Source organism: Sorex fumeus, unplaced genomic scaffold (genome assembly GCF_029834395.1).
Source record: "Sorex fumeus unplaced genomic scaffold, SorFum_2.1 ptg000036l, whole genome shotgun sequence".
NCBI classification, from domain to species: Eukaryota; Metazoa; Chordata; class Mammalia; order Eulipotyphla; family Soricidae; genus Sorex; species Sorex fumeus.
This window is the reverse complement of record NW_026606093.1, coordinates 16,328,006-16,349,893: the sequence shown is the minus strand read 5'-3', so window position 1 is coordinate 16,349,893 and position 21,888 is coordinate 16,328,006. Positions and strand designations below refer to the sequence as shown.

Sequence of the window (21,888 nt, the reverse complement as noted above, 5' to 3'; positions counted from 1 at the left end):
CTTGCACACAGTTGACCTGGGTTTGATCACCAACATCCCCAACGTCCCATAGTCCCTAGCAGCTCCTCCAAGAGAAATTCCTGAGTACAGAGCGAGAAGTAACCACTAATAATTGCCAGGTGTGTCCCAAACCAATACCCCTCCCTCAAAAAAATCAAACGTGTAAAAACTCAAAACAACTACTTCACAGGGTAATCAGAAATGTGTTCCGACTAAAGAAAAGTATCATGAAGGAATAGATGAAAATCTTTGCAGAGAAATGGAAACTTTAGAATCTATCAAACATATATTCTACAACTACCATTAATATTTAAAATAAAAATAATGAGGGCTGGAGAAATAGAGTGGGTAGGATGCTTGCCTTGTTCTTGACCAACCTAGGTTTAATTCTGGGCATCTCACATAGTCCCCTAAGGGGTCAGAAGTAATTTCTGAGCACAAAACCAGGAGTAAGCCCCAAGCACTAACATGGTGGTCCCCAAGCCAAAATAAATTAAAATAAAATTAAAAAAAATAATGAATGAGCTCCCGGAAGAGAACAGCGCAGAGTCTCCTGCCTCCACGCTTGTTATCCTCACCCGGGCCCCTTGGAGGGGGGCAGGTTGAGTTTCCCTTCCCGCAGAGCTCCAGCAGCAGAAGACCTCCAGAACCAGTCACAACCATGCTGAGACCACTCTCCACACGCATGAAGGTACCGGCAAAGGAACAAAGGCATGCGGGTCCCGAAGCTGAAATCTCCAAGCCTGCTCGGATTGGGGCTCAGCATCCTCCACCCAGATCCTCCATCTTCCAGTAGGCAGGGGTCACACCCACCAACTGGCCCCTGGCGCCATGTAATCCCATCAATGGCCAAGACCAGAGACTATAAAACCCAGCTCCCGGAAGAGACCCAATGATGGGTCTCATTCTTCTTACCCTGAAAGAGCCTTGAATATGGCACTTTTTTAAATCTCAGGGCTAGGACGAAGGAGACATTACTGGTGCCTGCTCCAGGCAATTGACGAACAACGAGATGATCGTGATCATGATGAATGAGCTTAACAGCCTATTTGAGATGGTAGAATGGTAAGTCATCATTGAAAATACCTCATTTCACAAAAAAGAAAATAACTTTTTTTTCTTTCTTTCAAAAATACCCCCAAATCCTATGGGATAACACCAGCAAACTATCATATATGCAAGTGGAGAATATGCAGAGAAGGGCCAAGGTATATTGGTCAATGACAGAGGACCTGTTTTACATGTAGAAACTTAAGTTTGATGACCACCACTGTCGACATTAATGCCAATTGTACTAGTCAGATCTATAGGAGTGATCCTCAGCCATACAACCAAGTGTGCAAGTACCATGTCCCGGCATATGGTGTGCAATAAAACCAAATTGTGAACACGACAGCCAAGTGTGCAACTCCCCAAGGCACTCAATAATAAAAATAGCCAAGGGAAATAAAGAGTGAATAAGAGAAGAGAAAAGCCAAAATCTCAAAGACAAAGAGAATATGGTATAATTAGAAAACTTTTAAAATGGAAACAAAATTTTTTATTTCATCTTTTTCACATCGTTGATGTCAAGAGAGGTGTTCGGCAGGGTGATACCATTTCACCGAAACTCTTCAGTGTCACCCTCGAGAACATCATGCAACGACTGGAATGGGAAGGAATGGGAGTGAAGATAGATGGTCGGCAATTACACCACCTCCGCTTTGCTGATGACATTGTTTTAATAACACCAAACATCAGACAAGCGGCACAAATGCTGGTCGACTTTGACCGTGAGTGTGGAAAGGTAGGACTACAGCTGACTCTTACGAAGACAATATTTATGAGAAACAGCCTCATTCCTGATGCCCCATTCGCTCTCAACGGAATGACTATCTCCGAATGCAACAGCTATGTGTACCTAGGTCAAGAAGTCAACATGACAAATGACCTGGCACCCGAGCTGTGCAGGAGGAAGAGAGCAGCTTGGAACGCCTTCAAGAACATCGAAGAAATAGCTAAGAGGATGAAGAACCTCCAGCTCCAGGCACATCTCTTTGATTCCACTGTTCTTCCTGCATTAACATATGCCTCAGAGACATGGGCCCTATGCAAACAGGATGAGAATGCTATTCAGGTTTCCCAAAGAAGAATAGAAAGAGCTATGCTTGGAATATCACGTTTCACTCAAATGAGAGAAAAAATCCGGAGTTCCAACATCCGTCGACGATCAAGAATCAGGGACGCTGTCTCATTTGCCAAGTTGTCAAAAATCAGATGGGCTGGTCACGTAATGATATTTAAAGACGATCGCTGGACTAGAGCTGTTACTGACTGGATTCCACGGGATGTCAAAAGACCGCGTGGTCGCCCACCTACCAGATGGTCAGACTTCTTCATGAAGATCATGAATGATCGGTTTGAGACTCTTTATGTTCCCAGAGCGAACAGATGCCATTGGGCTACACTAGCACACGACAGGGACAAATGGAGACGTTACTGGCGCCCGCTCGAGCAAATCGACGACTAACGGGAAGTTAAGTGATTAAGTGATCTTTTTCACATAGAGGAAATTGTGTAATTGATTACTATGTGGATGGAAGCTTTAGTCTATGGAATGGATCTTGCCAAAGAGGCAGGTACAGGATTTGGAAGAAACTTGATACATCAATGGGGAGGATTTGACACTGATAGTGGGTATAGTGCTGAAAAACGCTTTGCTTACAATTAACTTTAGTATGACAAATCATACTACCTGACTAAAACAGAAGGAAAAATTGTGTACAAGAAAATCATTTGCCTTGGCATTTTGATATTAAGCATGATATAATGATGTCATGTTTCTAAACCATACGAAAATTTACTCTTGTAATCTGATGTTAACTCAAAAAATAAGGTTTTGATTTTTTAAATATTTTTTATTTTGGAGGGTGGCATATCAGGCTATGCTCCGGCTTACTCCTGGATCTGCACTCAGCTATTTCTTCTTGCAGTGTTTAGAGAACCAAATGAGCTGCCAGGGATTGAAACCGAGTTGGCTGTGTGCAAGGCAAATGCTCTACCTGCTTTAGTATCATTCCAGATCCCCAAATTAAGATGTTTCACATAAAGAAAAATATTTTATCAAATGGAGGTTAAATCTTTCTAAATAGCATTTTCTTTTAAATGGAAGAAGAGTGGAGCTCTGAACCAGAAGAACTTCGATCAAAACAAGAAGAGCTACATAAACTGCTAAGTTGCTAAAAGGTTATAACAAGAAATTAGAGAGAAAACTTGATCTACATAAAGGAACAAGAAGAGGGGCCTTGGCATTTGATATTAAGGAGGAATAGTGAAATGGCTTACAGGACCTGCACTGCTAGCCTTTGATCATAAATTCAATTCTCAGTGTTACCACATGCACCAGATGAAATCCTCAGAGCTCTCTGTTGTTTGAGCCTGCACTGTGCTGTCTATGAGCCCTACTGCCCAAGCAACTGCTGGACTCATCAGGGTCAGGTATCAGAAATATTCCAAAGGCATGCCACTGACCGGCACCACAAGTGAAAAGACATGCAAGCATCACAGCCAAGAAGGGTGACCACTGATGGTCATGTGTGTGAGCACTGAAATAATACCCAGTGAGCACTGAAATCATAACCTGTGTGCCTCAGTTAAAATAGTATAACCTCCAGCAATCACGTATAAAACTAAAAAGTGCAAATCTGGTGAGGACAGCAGTCAAATAAGCAAGCAGAAGCTGTCCAGTCTAATAGGATACCCTCAGCAAACATGATAGTTGAAAATGTACTAATACATACTAAGGGTAAGCAAGTGGGAAATCCCCACTTATCTCAGAATCAATAGTAGCAATAATAAAGGAAAGTTGGAGAGAGGGAAGGATTTTTTTTTAAACAAGAACAGATACCTTTGGTATCTTTACTGAGACACCATGAAATCTAAAACAGAATACCATATTTAAATTGCTCACAAGAAAAAATATAAACTGAAATACTTTATACTTTATAATGAAAATAAAAATTAAGGTAAGGCTTTGGCAAGCCACAGAGCACCTGCCTAAAATATGTGATGGCCAGGGTTCGATCCCAAGCACAACATGAATAAACAGTGAAGGCAAAACAGGTGGAAAAACCTAGAAAATGAATGTAGGTTTTTCTAGTACTATACTTTAATGTAAAGAATAACAAACATTCACATGTCCAATCAGATAAAAATAAATGCAGGAGAATAATTTAATATTCCATGCAGAAGCTTCTGAAATCATTTGTCGAGATTTTACACTCTCAGAGGTAAAGCATTAATCTATCTTTTAAAGTGGGTTATGCATTGTGACCTCCTTCCAAAGAATACAGTTTGGAAAGGAAGGATGTGTTTCTGTGAAAAATGGACAGACAGGCAGAATTTCACTATGGAAAACCTCACAAATATTACAGACTAACACCAACATAAATGCCATGTAGGTAATATGTACCCTTAATTTAGTGAGGTGAAAAATGACACTATGATTGCCTCCCTCTTAAAACACATAAACCCAAACAAACTGTGAGAAAAAAGTGACAAACAACATATGAGAATCATAAATAATTTAAATAATTTTACTTTTTCAACAAATGCATATCTCTTTTTCGATCTCCATGAGAATGGTATGTCAACAAATCAGACATGTAGTCTGAATACAAAACACCTACCCAATTCATCAAAATTATGTAAAGTCTGAGAAACTGTATAACTAAAAGAAACCTACATGGCATCCCAGATGGAATTCTGAAAAGGCTATGATAAGAAATGGATTAAATATCTCTTATATCAGACCTGAATCCATAAGATACATGGAGGAAAATAAAGGCAGACCTCTCCACGACAATGAAACTAAAGACATCTTAAAGATGAAACACTACTGACCATAAAAGAAAAAAAATATCCAACCCCATAAATAATTGGGAGAAGAAATTATTAGAAACTTCCTTAAAGAAGAAATACAATGGCCAAATACACATGTAAAAATACTCTCCATCACTAATCATCAAGGAGATTCAAATCAAAATAACAAGGAGATAGCCTCTCACCCAACAGAGATTGGCACACATCCCAATAAACAAGAACAATCAGTGCTGGTACATATGTGGGGAAAATGGACTCTCCTTCATTCTTACAGGGAATGCCAACTAGTCCAACCTTTTTGGAAAACAATATGGACATTCCCCATAAAACTAGAAATTGAGTTTTCATATGAACCAACAGTACCACTTCTGGGAATACGCCCTAGAGCCCCCACAACACACAGCAGAAATACCATAGGCACTCCTATGTCCATTGCAACACTATTTACAATAGCCTTATCTGGAAACAACCCTAGTGCCCGAGAACAGACGACTAGTTAAAGAACTATGGTACATCTACACAATGGAATACTATGGAAAAATGGAGTTATGGAATTTGCTTATACATGGATGAACATGGAGACTATTATGGTGAGTGAAATGAGTCAGGAGAGAGAGAGACATAGAATTATTGGGTTCATTTGTGGGATATTAAAAAACCACACTGAGACCAATACAAAGAACAGTAGAAAACAAGGGCCAGGAGGATTGGTCTGAAATTGAAAACCTACCACAAATGCTGAGGCAGGCAGACAGCAACTGGAAATAGAGAAGAACCCAAAATAATTGGAAGATAATTGACATGACAAAGATAATTGGAATTGATCATTCCAGATAAGAACTTCTTCCTGAAAACAAGTAAAGGAGTAAAGGAACAACCTCTCCCTCTCAGTACCTGACCTGCAAACCATAATGTCCCAAAAGGGAGAGAAAGACAGACAGACAGATACATCCACAGGCACAAACACACACAGAGATTGAATGAGAAAGAGAGTGAGTGAGTGAGAGAGAGAGAGAGAGAGAGAGAGAGAGAGAAGAGAGAGAGAGTGAGAAGTAAAGTGCCTGCCATAGATAGGCTTCAAGAAGGGTGGTAGGAGGGGAAATGGGGATCTTTGTTGTGGGAAAGGTACACTGGTGGAGGTATGGGTGTTGTAACACTCTATGACTGAACCCTGAGCATAATCATCTTTGTAACTCTGTATCTCATGGTGATGAAAAATATATAAATATATAAAAATTATAAAAAGGAAAAATAAAGGTAAGGTAAAGGTAAAGGCCCTCCCGTTGATCATCGGTTTGCTCGAGCGGGCCCAGTAACATCTCCATTGGAGACTTTGTTGTTACTGTGTTTGGCATATCGAATACGTCACGGGGAGCTTGCCAGGCTCTGCCATGCGGGTGAGATACTCTCGGTAGCTTGCCGGGCTGTCTGAGAGGGGCGGAGGAATCGAACTCGGGTCGGCCATGTTGGCTGCATGCAAGGCAAACGCCCTACTGCTGTGCTATAAATAAATAAAGTTAATGGAAAAGACTTGTAACCTCCCCCCTTAATAATTGAGGTAGTTAATAATTGAGGTAGTTAAAAAGCCTACCTCAAATAATGGGGGAGAAAGCAGTTAGGATCAAGAAGGGTACATTATGTCAAAGATAGTTGGAAATTATCACTCTGGATAAGAACTGTGTGCTGAAAACAGGTAAAGGAACAAACATGATAACATCTCAGTACCTGTATTTCATAATGTCCCACAGAAGAGAGAGACAGAGAGAGAGAAGAGACAGAAAGAGAGAAACAGAGAGACAGAGACCGAGAAAAAAAGATACAGAGGAACAGAGAGAGAGAAAGAAAGAAGTACCTGACATAGAGACAGGTTTGGGGGTCAGTGACTGGAGAGAAACTGGGGGCACTGGTGGTGGGAAAGGTATACAGGTGAAGGGTGTTGGAACACTGTATGACTGAAACCCAGCCATGATCAGCTTTGTAACTCTGTATCACATGGTGACTCAAAAACAAAAAAAAATATTTAAAAATAGAAAATAATTTAAGGATGGGCTAGAGAGAAAGCACAGTGATGAAGTGATGAAGTAATTTGGTCAACAAATGGGATCACATCAAACTAAGAAACTTCTTCGAAGAGAAAAAAAATCATCAAAATAAAAAGACGAAAGGGAAAAACTTTTGCACATTACACATCTGTAAAGTTCTAATATCCATGAAACTCATAAAACTCAACAAACCCACCAAAATGAAGGAGAAAAGTTGTACTGACACTTCACCCAAAAAAAGATTGGATGTGGCTATCAGGTACATGAAAAACATTCTCATTATCATTTTTTTGGTCAGGGAAATGCAAATCTGTCAGGATAGTTTGTCTTAGAAAGGCTAGAAACAACAACTGCTCATGTGATAAGTAAAAAGAGAAATATTTTTACTCCATGGGAATACAAGTTGGTTTCTATGGAAAAAACTTATGGAAGGGGGTTCTCAAAATATTAAAAGTAGAACCATACTATGACCTAGCAATTCACTCCTGTATATCCATATAAAAAATAAACTGCTTTGAAAAGATGCATGTATATATATATATGTACATTGCAGTGCTATTTACAACAGAGAAGATACATAAACAATCCCATAACAGATGAGTAGACAAAAAAATTGTGGTATATATCACTGCATCACTGTCATCCCGTTGTTCATCGACTTACTCGAGTGAGCACCCGTAATGTCCCCATTCGTCCCAGCCCTGGGATTTTAGCAGCCTTTCCTTACTTGTCTTTCCCAAAAATTGGAGGCTCTTTCAGGGTCAGGGGAATAAGATCTATTATTGTTACTGTTTTTGGCATATCAAATATGCCATGGGTAGTTTGCCAGGCTATGCCGTGAGGTAGCTTCCCGGCTTCTCTGAGAGGCATATATGATTTGTTGCCTACTGTCTGAACCCCATCAAATATGGTGTGATAATTTTGTAAAATGGGTAGGGAGTTTCTTATGATGTGTTGCACAGCCGAGAAAATAGCCTTGCGGTCCAGGAATATGTTCACTTATGTGTGAGGCTCGGCCTGAGTGTGTGGAAAGCAATCTGAAGTGTAGCAGTGGTTGGGTAGTGGAGGTCAGCTGCTGGGGCTGGGTCCGTTGGGGAGGGATCTAACCCGCCCCCTCTGTGGCATCCCGGGTGAAAACAGCCTGGCACGGAGTCTGGCAGCATGATTATGGGGGCCTTATTTTATGCTCCCTTCCAGGAGAAGCAGCCGTGAGTTCCGGAGGGTGACCGATGAGAAGATTTTCTGGCGCCAGCTGGAGGTGGCTTGTGGGTGTGACCTCTGGGTCACTGGAAACTGGGGGAAACAGGCAGAGGATTTCTGCTTGGGGTCCCATTGTTAGCACTCTATGTTGTGGTATATATATACACAGTGGAATACTTAGGTGTTATAAAAGGTGAAAGAATTCCTTTCGTGACATCATGGATAGAACTAGAGGGAGTCATACTAAGTGAAATCAGAAGGAAAAAGACAAATATCAGATAATCTGACTTATATGAAGTATTTAAAGAAGCAAAACCAGGGAACAGATAAAGGTAAACAAACCCATGTACTATGATTAAGAACTAAAGATTCCAAAGAAAGATGAAGGAGGTTCAACAGAAAGTGGAGGACCCTAGTGCCTGGATGGTAGAAGTGGTAATAAAAATATAAATTTGAAGAGATGTAAAAATGTGTTATTTTCAGAAATACAAGGTCATGATTTGACACTCAAAAATCTATTTTTAAATAAAAGGGAAACTAGCAAAACAAAACCAAAACAAAAAGGAAGGAGGAATGGAAGATTGGCTATCAAAGAAACCAATAAAAAGAAACGAATATATAAATAATCATTTATATTATGTCTTTAAAATCAACTCAGTTTTTTTTCCCAAGGATTACTAAGATGTAAAACAAACTATATACACACAAACACACGTACACACACACACACACACACACACACACACACACACATAAAACTCCCAAACTAATGACCAAAGAGCAATTTGCTTTAGAATTTACCATTCCATGATCATTATATGACTAAGTTTTTTCTAAGATCTTTAAATTGTAAAAATATAGTATTCCTTTGTTATTTAAGATCATCAAGTAGAGAAAGGGATTTTCTAAGATTTAAGTATGCTATGAGCCCTGCCATGGAGGCAGGGTGGGAAGGAGGAAGGGGATGTGTGGGGTGGGAGGGGAACTGAGATCACTGGTCGTGAAGAAAGGGCACTGGTGGAGGGATGGGTAACCAATCATTGTATGACTGAAACGCAAAAATGAATGTTTGTGAGTTTGTAACAGTACCTTTCGGTGATTCACTGATAAAAAAATAAAATAAAATTTAAAAAAGGCACCCTTTATTTGATATTCCCTTCTCTATCTGAGCTCCCTTTTCCCCTAGCATGTGTGGTTGGCCTCCAGGCCATGGAGTAAAATTCCTGGTACTAATCTCGGCCATTCTTGGGTGTTAGTCTCCTATTTTGTTACTTAATGTTCCCCAGATGGATGCAATCTTTCTATGTCTATCCCTTTCCAGGATGGGAGAAGCATGCTGAAAGTAGACTATAGACCAAACATGATTGTCACCCATTGCCTCTTTTGCAAACCACAACACCCATTAAGAGAGAGAGAACAAAAGGGAATGCCCTGCCACAGAGGCAGGGTGGGATGAGGGGGATGGGGGTGGGTGGGAAGGATACTGGGATCCGTGGTGGTGGGAAATGGGCACTGGTGGAGGAATGGGTATTTGATCATTGTATAATTGAAACCCAAGCACAAAAATGTGTAAGTCTACAACTGTACCTCATGATGTCTCACTAATAAAAATTAAAAAAATAAAATAAAAAGAGCAAGAAAACAAGCAAGAAAGAAAGCAAGAAAGCAAACAAGAAAAAAATGAAGTTATTCAACATGTTTTCTGTTTCCCATACTATTGGACAAAATGGAGAAAAAAAACAATACATGATATTAAAAAAAGAATGCTATGAGTCTAAATGATAAAATCTGATGACAAATACAAAAATGATCACACTCTTTTTTGAATAAAATATAATAAAAAAGAAACTCTTTTTTTCTTTTTTTTGGGGGGTCACACCCGGCAATACTCAGGGGTTACTCCTGGCTCGGTGCTCAGGAATCTCTCCTGGTCTTGATCAGTGGATCTTATGGGATGCCAACCACATTTCCCACTGTACTATGGCTATAACACCTCAGAAAAGCAAAAATTCTTAACAAATCTCATAAAAGAACTAGACTGAGGTTCAATACCAGAAACTCATATCATTCCCTGAGCATAACCAGGAGTGATTTCTGGTGCAGAATCAGCCTATGCACCACCATATTTGTATTGTTGACCTCCAAATAATACAAAAGTACTAGAAGACAGTGTCAGTGTAAAAATATAATAAAGCACCAATTCAGCATAGATTTACTCCAGGAAACCAGGGAAATTTCAACAGTGGAAAATCAAACTTTGCTTCATGATTCACAATAAAAGTTTTAAAAAAGAAAGAAAGAAACCCTGTGTAATTACTGTCTTGAATGCAGAAAAACCACTTGTGAAAAATCATTTTTGTGTTAACCATAAAAAGGTTTAACTTAATGAAGAATTCTAAAGGACATTCCCAAAGAATTCCTGTAAGCACCTTAATTTTTTTTTCTGAAGAGGTTACAATCAATGTACTAAGGGAAAAAAAGATAAAGATCAAAATGGACTAAGTATAGCTGTCAATATTAATAAAAATATCACTTACTCATAAAATCTAGGCAATTAAATGAACTGTTATTAGAACTAGAATGAAAATTTAATGAACTCACAAAATAAAACAGAAGAAAACCTATGAAATCCAACAGTTTTTCAACACATTAATAAAATCTAATGAGAATAACTCCATTTACTTAATAACAAAATTAAAATGTCATGTAAGAACCAGGAAGTTTAAGAATCCTATGATAAAATGTACAAAAATTTTGCTAAAAAGAAATCACAGAAGTAAGTTTTGATTTTTTGAGAAGAAATATTATTTTACAGGACAAAAACCCTTTAAAATGTTTGTGTAAATTACCTCCAAATTTAAAAAAAATTTTATTTAAGTCCTTTGAAATTTTTTTTTGGTAAAATCAATACTTAAGGAGCAGGAGAATAGTACAGCAGAATAGATGTATATCTATCATGTACTTTCCCTGGTTTCGAGTCCTAGCACCACATGATCTCAGAATGCTCCATGTAGCCATAGAGGGTCCAGCGATACTCAGGTTGTCCAGATATCACCAGCACTGCAAGACCTTAGTAGTATCATTCCTCAAGCCCTGGTACATTTAATGGCTGGCCTGGCTGGCCCTGAACCTCTGGTGTGACTCCCAGGACTCTCAGCACTACTTGGGAGCACCCATCTTAAGTAAATAGATACTTGGATAAAATAAATCATATCAAGCTAATTTTAGAGGTCATAAAAAAGTAAGAAAATATCAATAATCAGAAGCAATTTGTAAACAGTCTATGAGAGGATATTTGTATCTCTAGCTATGAAAATAAATTCCAGAGTTCCAATTAAAAAAGCAGCATGGAGGGGACAAAGAGAACCCAAGGAGTGAAGGTGCTTGCTTTGCAAGTGGCTGACCCCAGCTCGAATCCCTAACACTGGATATGATCCACCAAGTCTTGTCAAAAGTTGTCCTGATCACAGAGCCAGTAGTAACCCTAAAGTATCCCCTTAAAAAGCACATAACATGCAGAACATAATAATATAAAGTATATTAGAAAAATATGTGATAAATATAGATAGATAGATAGATAGATGTCACTGTCATCTGTCACTGTCATCCCGTTGTTCATGGATTTGCTCAAGCGAACACCAGTAATGTCTTCATTGATCCTAGCCTTGAGATTTTAGCAGCCTCTCTTTACTTGTCCTTCCCAACGCTGCTGCATTAGAGGCTCTTTCAGGGTCATAGGAATGAGACCCATTATTGTTACTGTTTTTGGCATATAGAATATGCCACAGGGAGTTGCCAAGAGGGAGAACTAGACTATAAGAGGTCTATAAGCTTCAGGGAGCTTCGTTTTAAAGTCTCTGCATCTTGGTCATTGATGTAATTGCATGGCGGTGGGGGTAATTTGTGACTGCCTAGATACTAGTAAATGGGGGATCTGAGTGTAGGAGACCCAGTCCTCATCTGAGCAGGCTTGGAGATCTCAGCCCCAGGTCCCACACACCTGGGTTCCTCTGCAGGTTCCTTCATGTGTGAGGCTCATCCAAGCATATGAAAACTGGGCTTGAGCATGACTGTGGCTGGGTTCTGGAGGTCTTCAGCTGCCGGGGCTCTGCTCAGGCTGGGAGGGAAACTCAACCCACCCTCCTTGAGGGGCCCCAGTGAAGATAGCCAGGCGTGGGGGGCAGGAGACTCTTATTTTTGATATATATAGATATAAAAATTAATTTTCAGATTCCTTTCTAAATTTATGTGGGAGTTGAGGCTCAATCTAAATTACAAAAGAAAAGTGAAAGCAAAAGCAAGTTTTATAAGTCTGAAATAGTTCTTCATTGTTATAATGGACATAGAGAGATAAACACTGGACCTGGAGAGAGAGAGCACAGCGGGTGAGGTGCCTGTCTGCAGGCTGCTGACCTGGATTCTATCCCCAACATCTCACCTGGTCTCCATCACCTGCCAGGAACAGAGACAGGAGTGAGCACTTCACACAGCCACGTGTGACCCGTCTCCCACAAAAAGGAAAGTAAAAGTAAAATAAGGACAAATCTGGATGCATAAATATTGTAAAGCTTTGGTGTTATTTTTTTAATGTATGGTGTTATGTTTAAAAAAAACATGATTTTATTGAAACCCTATCATTGTCAAACTTAACTCATAGCTGAGTTTTATTTAGACATACAATATTAGAGCACCAATTCAACCACTAATGCCAAATTCCTTCCACCAGTGTTTCCATCCCTCCCTCTTCCCCCTAAGCCCATCTCACACCCCTGGGTTGCCATCATGACAGGCACCTTTTTAAGTCTGGTTGCTGAAATATAGGTTTCATGGTATTAGTGTTGCTGACACAGTGTTTTGATATTTAGCTCTATCATTCCTTAATATCACTGATGTACATGAATCTGCCTATCCCTGCCTTCCAGAGCTTCTCCCCATCACTTCTTCCCCAGATCCTCAATTTCTTTCCTTTTTTTCACTATTGGATTCACTATACTCTGGGCCAAGGATGATCTAGGAATCCTCACTTTAAACCATTGAATTCTCTCATGCAGATATTCTAACCACCACATATAAGTGACATTGCTCTCTGTTTGTCCTTTCGGTTTACTTTCATTTAACATAATATGTTCCAGTTCCTCCCAGGTCACAGCAAACTGCATGGTGTAATCATTCCTTACAGCTGTGTAGTATTATTCCATTTGTACATATACTACATTTTTATGATCCACTTATCTGTCCTTGAACATCTAGGTTAATTCCAGATCTTAGCTATTATTGTACTGAGTGCTGCAATGAACGATGGTGTGCATATGTCCTTTTGAACGAATGTTTTTCTGTCCTTCGGACATATATCCAAATGTCGAAATGCTGGGTCATATGGCAGCTCCATTCTAAGTTTATCGAGGATCCTCCATACTGTTTTCCACAGGGGTTGAGCCAGAAAATGTTCCCACCAGCAATGGAGGAGACTGCCTTTTTCACCACATCCTCACCACGATAAGCTTTTCCCAGTATTTTTGATACATGCTATTCTCACAGTTGTTAAGATAATGTCTCATTGTTGTCTTGATTTGAATTTATTAATAAAAAGTTATGATGAGTATTTTTATGTACCTGTTGGTCTTTCTCAGAGAAGTTGCTGTCCATTTCCTTTCCCCATTTTTGATGGGGTTTTAGATGTTTTGTTGTTGTGAGTCCATTATACAACCCGGATATCAACCCTTTATCTGAGTGCAAACATTTACTCCCACTCAGTTAGCTGTCTTTTAGTTTTAATTTTAGCCATAAAGAAATTTTGTTTCTTTTGCCATAAAGAAAATGCTTTATTTGCTGTAGTTCCATTTATTTGGCTTTGATCTGTAGCCGTTGGGAATAGAATCGTATCATTGAAGACTCCTTTGAGTATAAGTTTTTGGAGTTTTCTACCCATATTTTTCTCTATGAACGTTATAGATTTAGGATTAATATCAATGTTTTTGATTCACTTTGAGTTGGCTTTTATGTGAGGTGTGAGATATGGATCCAGCTTTAATTTCTTATGTGTGGCTATATAATTCTCACAAAAACACTAGTTGAAGAGACTGTCTTTACTCAATTTTAAATTTCAGCACCTTTGTCAAAATTTAGCTGACCATATATGTATGGGTTTGTCCCTGGATATTCTTTTCTGATCTTTTGGTTAGAGAGTCCATCATTATTCCAGAATTGCGCAGTTTTAGTAACTATGACTTTAAAATAGAGCTTCAGGTTTGGTAATGAGATGCCTCTGAGTTTTGTTTTGTTTATTTTTTATTTTTAAGTATGGCTTTGGCTAATTAGGTTATTTTATGAGTCCATAAACTAGTACTTACTGGTCTAAGTTCTTGAAAAATGCTCTCTGAATTTAAGTAGGGATTACATTGAATATTTATAGTAGCTTAAGTAAATCATCATTTTGATAATACTGATTTTTCCAATCTATGAGACGACGTTTTTCTATTTTCTTAGGTGTTCTAAATTTCTTAAATGTTTTGGAGTTTACATGGTATAGGTTTCTTCCCTTTTTGTTAAGTACCTATATTTCTAGGTACTTTATGTTTTTAGACACTATTTTAAGTGGGAGAAGTGTTTTCATATCTGTCTCCTCTAATTCATTATTTGTACACAGGAGCGCAATACATAGGAATGTATTGATTTTGTACCCAGCCACTCTGCTGTATTGGTTTATTGGTTCTAGGAGTTTTTTAATGGAAAAACTTTATGAAACATTTATAAAACTGTATAACCAACTGTGAAAAAATAAAGGCAACATACATTACTAAAGTGTATCGATTATTCAAATGATTAACTAGAAGCCAACAAGAAAAAAATAAACAGTAAGTCCTTTTCATTAACAGGGCTGTTAGCCACTGCCGAGCCCAGAATGCAGTTTAATGGCACCTCTTAAATCATGCAACTTTGAATTCTGATCTAAATTATTATTACTTTTCAACAGAAATGTCACCATAAGCAGCCTTATAATTTGTTACCAGATTCCTCTTATATTGAGATACAAGGGAATTCCCAGACCCCTTCTCTGGGAAGCTCTAGATAGGGATTTTTATTTCAATAGGATTACACCAATTCTCTTCATAAGACACTTCAGAGGATGACCAATCAGAATAAAATGTAACTTCCTGATAGAGTCTGCAGGGTCCTGGTAGTCTGGTCCTTCTCTCTCTCCAGCTTCATTTAGGTCAATTATCCTCCTTCAGAGCTCTGCTCCATCCTTCTTACTTCCCACACTACCTGATTGTCAGGCTCTTTATACCTTTAGGGTTCAGTTTAAATATTAACTCTCTAGATAGCCTTCTTTCCTAAATATCATGATAAAGTATATACTCGTTTTATTTTGTAACTAGCTCCCAGGTTAACTGTTATATATTTTTCCATCTTGCAGTAACTTGTTCCCCTGGATATGAATAAACTTTACCAGTGCATGCCAGAACCTTTATTATATACATACATATATATATATATATATATATATATATAAAATGTAGAAGTTAAAAATTAAAATTTTGTTAAATAAAAAATAAAACTAAGTGAAATAGATAACTCAAAAAATGAAAGTATTAAATACATAAAAATTCAAATTCAAATTAGTGATACTTTCTTCCTCTCACATATTGTAAAACAAGTTTTAAAAAATCTTAATATTCACAATTATTGAAAGTTTAAATTAACCTAATAATTTGGGGGACAATTGGGCTTTCCAAGGAGCATACTGGAACCACCTTGAAATGGTTTATATTAGCTCACAAGTTAATGGCCAACCCAGAAACAATCGGCTGAAAAAATCAGGTACTCAGGTTTTGTGACTGAAATCTCCGGGCTTTTCTCGGAGTCAGGATGAGCTATCTCCCCCGACTTCGCAGTTCTTCCAGAAACAACAGCAGTCATGTGAGCACCCCAAAACCACCACCCAGTTATAAACTTAACTCCAGATGTACCATCCGCTAAAAAATTCTTGACTTCCTGGGGTGCACGGCTGCATTTGAGGTTATGTGACGGCTCTAAATCCACAATACAGATAAACCAGGAGTAGCACACCAGATTGGATGGGATGTAATGTAGGGGGCAAAATGCACACAGAAGGCTTAACCTGTAATGGCATCTTAAGAATCTCTCATACAAGGATTTAATGTCTCCATGGTGAGATAGAACAATTTGCATTGATTTTATTCTAGGGAATCTTTTTTGATCACTGAATAGATAGATGAAGACCTTAGGAAATGGAAAAAATATTTGATACTCATAGATAGGAAGGATCAATATTGTAAAAATTACCATCCTACCTAAATCAGTATATAGATTCAATGCAATCCACATTCAAACAACATTCTTCAAGGACGTAGAATAGCTAATTAAAAATTGTATAGAAACATAAAAGGTCTCAAATAGCCATAATTAAAGGTCATGAAAAGTAAGAACCTGGAGTCCAGAGTGCAAGTGGGTAGGGAATCTGCCTTGGAAGCAGCTGATCTGGCACCCCATATGATTTTCTGAACCTGCTAGGAGTAATCCCTGAGCACAGAGTCAGGAATAGGCCCTGAACACCTCTGTGTGAGGTCATAAAACATAGGAAAAAAGTAAGAAACTGGAATGTATCTCATTAAATAACTGGAAACTTTACTATAAAGCTATAGTGATCAATGTGGTACTGGAGTAAGGATTGACTCTATGACCAATGGGTCAGAATCAAATGCCCAAAGAAAAATCCCCACATACCTGGTCAGCAAATAAAGTAAAAACCACCTTTTTAATAAGTGGTACAGGGAAACTGGATAAACATGTGTAAACACTTAAAGCTAGATGCATTTCTGACACGTTACACAAGTGTTAATTCAAAGTGGATCAAAAATCTTGAGCTCAAGTCAGAACTTATAAAGAACTTTCATACTGATGAAATTGAGGCAGAAGGCTGCAAAATTTGGAACTCAATGTTGTCTTAAATAATGCAATGCCACTAGCAAAGTCAGAATAAAAAACAGACAAATGGGATTACAACTAATTAAAGAGTTTGTCCATGGCAAAGGAAACACGGCTAAAACTTAAAGACATTAAGTGTATGGGAGAAAATATTTGCACTCAACACCTCATATGAAGGGTTGATATAGAGGATACATAAAATACTCACAAAGATGAACAACAATGGTAGAACCAAATTCAAAAGTCTTATCCAAAAATGGGAAGAGGAAACAAACAGACACTTCTCTGGGGAAGATCAGTGGCTAATAGCTACATTGAAAAATGTTTATTACATATTATTGAAATAAGTGTTGGAGAAATAGTACAGCATCTACAACACTTGCCTTGTATGCAACTGACCCACTTTTGATGCCCATTATCCCATATGCTCCCCCAAATACCATGAGAAGTAATTCCTGATTTCAGAGGTAGGAATGCTTTGCCATGTGTGGCCCAAATCCTACACCCCACCAAGATGTATAATGGGGCCGGAATAATAGTACAGAGGGTAGGGCATTTGTCTTACACATGACTCACCTGCATTTTATCCCTGGCACCTAGACCCCACCAAGAATGATCCCTGGACACAGAGCTAGAAGTAAGCCCTGAGCATCACAGAGTACAACACCCATACCCCCAAAAAACCATTTTGGTTAAATCCAAATAAAGACAACAATGAGATATCATCTCACATAAGTGAGAATGGAATGTCTAAAAAAAATACTGGGGACAATCTGTGTGAGGAGGCATATGATGAAAAAGGAACTCTCCACTGCTGGTAAGAATGTTGTTTGGTTCAATCCTTGTGGAAAACAATATGAAGTGTTTTTAGTAACTTTAGAATTGAGCTGCCATTAAACCCAGCAATTCCACTTCTATATATTTATCCCAAAGACACAAAAACATTTATTCAAAAGAACATATGCAAAACTATTATTCATTATGACATGTATTACAATAACTAACATGTGGAATCAACCTAACTGTTCAAGGACAAAGGATTATGAAGATGTTGTAAATGTACACAACATGTACACAACATTTGTGTACATTTACACAAAAATGTACAAGATGCAAAGAATGATGAAATCATATAATTCTCTTCGGTGTAGGTAGAATTGGAATATATCATGATAAGTCACAAGGAAAAGCATAGGGTACCACTCCTATATAGTATTCAGAATAACTAGACGAGGGAATGCAGTAGATTAAAGGTAGGGTGATATCTAGATCACTTTTAGTCCCAGGTTATAGGGAAGAGAAATATAAAGAAATAAAGAATATAAGGAAAGTAAGAAGGACCAGACAGGAAGGAATGGGGCGGGGTTGGCAGTGTTTAAGGAACTTCTGTGTATCAGTGTGTAGAGCCATAGGTTAGCTATTTAATAAAAAATACTGAAAATATAAAATCCAAACACAAAGTCAATGACATGAAAAACAGGAGCTGCATATTACACCAAACAAACTCACAGAGGTCTGTCAAGGTGAGAACCTACAGTGGCAGCCTGGGTACATTGGAAGAGGTAAGTTTGCACTAGTGGATGGGGTGAGTGGTAGAATATTATATGTCTAAAATTCAACTAAGAATAACTTTGTAAATCATGGTGCTTTCATATTTTTCTAAAAAGACACATAAAAATAACTTATTACAAACAATAATTAACACTTAATAATCGTAATATATATTTATTATTGAATTGAAATTCAATAAATTTATTTAGATATAAATATTTTAAGTTTTCTATAAAGAATTTTCAACTACATGGTATTTTTTATATTTATCAAATAAATTTAATTAACTATTGTGCACATTTGGTAGTACTATCTCATATCACATCAATATGACTTCGATGTGTGGGTCATCAGTGCTATGGACCAGTATTCATTTGTTTCGAAAAGTGCTCTGTACACACCTCCACGGTGGGTGTTGAATAAACAAATTTAGAGTATTCAATATCAATCCATATCATATACTTATGGTAGAGTCTCTTATATAATTGCACAGATCTTTTCAGATGTATATCAATCTTTTGAAAGTAGTTATCTCTTAGAATTAAAAGAAGGGTGGGAAATGAATATAGAAATTCTTTTGTAATTCGCCCATTTATAATTTATGCACCTTTAAAACAGATCGAGTATATTTTTACAAAAATATCTTAACATTTGAATTGCAAAGAATTTTCAAACTGTAAATGTAGATTATTTAATAAAATAAAATAATATTAAGAAAGTAAGTGTAGAATATGTTAAAAGCTATAAAAAGAAAGTCATTGCTTCATATCATTTCATCTGTAAAAAGCAAGATAAAATGACTCGAAAATAGCTGCACTCAATTTTGGGATTAAAAAAATGCAGTATGAGACTTATATCCAAGACCAGGAAAAACAGGGACCAGGAGAAATGGTCATGGTCGGAAGCTTGCCATCAGTCTGTGGGGACTAGGGCCAGAGAAATAGTACAGTGAGTAGGGCATTTGGCTTGCATGCGGCCTACCTGGGTTTGATTACCCCCGGCATCCCATAGGTCTCCTGAATACCACCATGAGTGATTACTGAGTGCAGAGTCAGGAGTAACCCCTGAATATCATTGGGTGTGACCCCAAAAGAGAACTGGGGGTTTACTTAGGATAGCAATGTGACCAGTATGACAAGAACACTTTGAAATGATCACTGTGGAAAAGAACTGTGTGTTGAAAGTAGATAAAGTGATACACGTGATAACCTTTCAGTAATCTGTATTACAAACCATAATGCCTAAAAGGAAAGAGAGACAGAGAGAGACACAGAAAGACACACAAAGGGGAGGGGGAGAGATAGGAGAGAGAGAGAGAGAGAGAGAGAGAGAGAGAGAGAGAGAGAGAGAGAGAGAGAGAGAGAGAGAGAGAGAAATGTCTGTCACAGAGGCAGGCGGGGGTGGGGAAGAGAAACTGGGGACATTGGTGGTATGAAATGTGCACTGGTGAAAGGACAAGTGATGGAACATTATATGACTGAAACCCAATCATGAACAATTTTGTAACTGTGTATCTCACTGTGGTTCAAAAACTTGATAAACTCAATTAAATGAAAAACAGTTACTCAGGAAATAAAGAGGAAAAAATACTCAAGCAAAGTAGTTGTTAATGAATTTAGAAAATGTGAATAGGAAAGATAAACCTTACATATCTTTACTAATATTTGTATTCCATATCTGAAAATTAGAAAGATTAATCCAAAAATCAAGATAAACAGCATAATTTCACTCAGGAACAAATGATGGAAGAGAAAGTGTTTGTAAACTGAACTAGGAGGTTATCCACAGAAATTCAAAGCAGAGAAATGCTTTTGTGAGGGTTAGCCATTCTTCTGACTTAATGAAGAACTCAAGTTATGAACAAGAGCTGTTAATATAACTGTTGGTACATTACAGAATCACTCACAAATGGGTTAAATATTTACCATTATAAAACTATGTCAATGGAATTAGAACTAAAACAAAAATGAAAACTGAGAAATAGAGAATTCCTCAGCTATGCCCACAGGTGCCTTTCTGCCTCCAAAAACAAATAAATAAATAAATAGATAAATATATAAATAAATGCAGACTGATAAAATAGGTTCCAGAAGGACCAAGATAGAAACAATCAAATGAGCGTTATTACATGCACCATTTGTAAAATGAGCCAAACTGGATCCAACTGGCATTTTATTTTCTTGGGGGATGGATGACTGCCAAACACTTGCTTCCTCAAAGCCCAAATGAACGGTTCATGTTTTACTAGCACTACCCAATCTTTGGAAGTTTAGTTTTAGATGAACGTATAAGCTGATACCTTACCATATTTACTGAGCCTGTTTGTCACTCTACCTTCAGGCCCCACTCGAGAGGTTGTTTGCTCTTTCTCCCCTTTATGTAATGCTCTCTTTACAGCTGTTGCCTTTGCTGAAGCCACCAGGCCAGGAGAGAATCTCCTGTGGATACTTACCAAACAAAATTTCAGTACGGGCTACAGTCTGAGCCCTGGGCAAAGATCAGCAGTGAGATCACAGAGTTTCTTTATTAAAGAACAAATCATGCTGGGAAAACTTGATTGCTTTTCAGATCAGTTTGTGAAATGAGGGGGATTAGCAAACATATAAGAGCATAATATCTGGGATGTTTATTGAGTTATTTAATAAGTGTTCTGGAAATTAGACTTGGGAAATCTGTGACATTTGGCCATGTATAAAGGGAGTACTGGAGTTCAACCATGGTGTGAAAGGGAGAAATCCCCACTCCTGACATTTTCAGAAAAAAAAATCATTTTAGCTGACTCTGTGCTCTGATAACATAGGCAAGTGTGTGAATCCAAGAGGCTGGGATCACAATGAAGGAATTCAAACAGAATAGTGTCCCCAGCTGTGCACTATTCACCTACCCACATCTGCCGTTGGCATGACTATCTCCTTTAACAACAGTAGCCTAAATGCTGGATGAAATTTAACAAAGAAGTGTTCTCCTTCTGGACTTAGATTTCTCCTTAGTGAAATTAGATGTCTGATTAAAATTTCTAAGTATTTCTCCAATATTTCCCTTCATAATTGAGTTTGAGTAACATGAGGACCCAGTTTACTTGTGCCTGTTACATACCCAGCTGAACTATCAAGACTGCAACTCAGACATCAAACTTAGTTGAATTGTTCCAAAATATCAGGGAAATATTAGTTGTTATCAAATCTAGCTCTGTGCTCAGGGATCATTCCTGAAGATGTTCATGACAATGTATGTAGTACAGGGGTCAAATGTAATTGGCCCACATGCAAAGAAAGTACATTACACA

The 21,888-nt window shown here is 38.0% G+C and overlaps 1 protein-coding gene across 1 annotated transcript in view; it reads right to left on the bottom strand.

Annotated features, from left to right (window-relative positions):
* Nucleotides 1-21,888, bottom strand: part of SHISA6 (shisa family member 6) — a 444,694-nt gene that overhangs the window by 325,104 nt on the left and 97,702 nt on the right. The window lies entirely within an intron of this gene.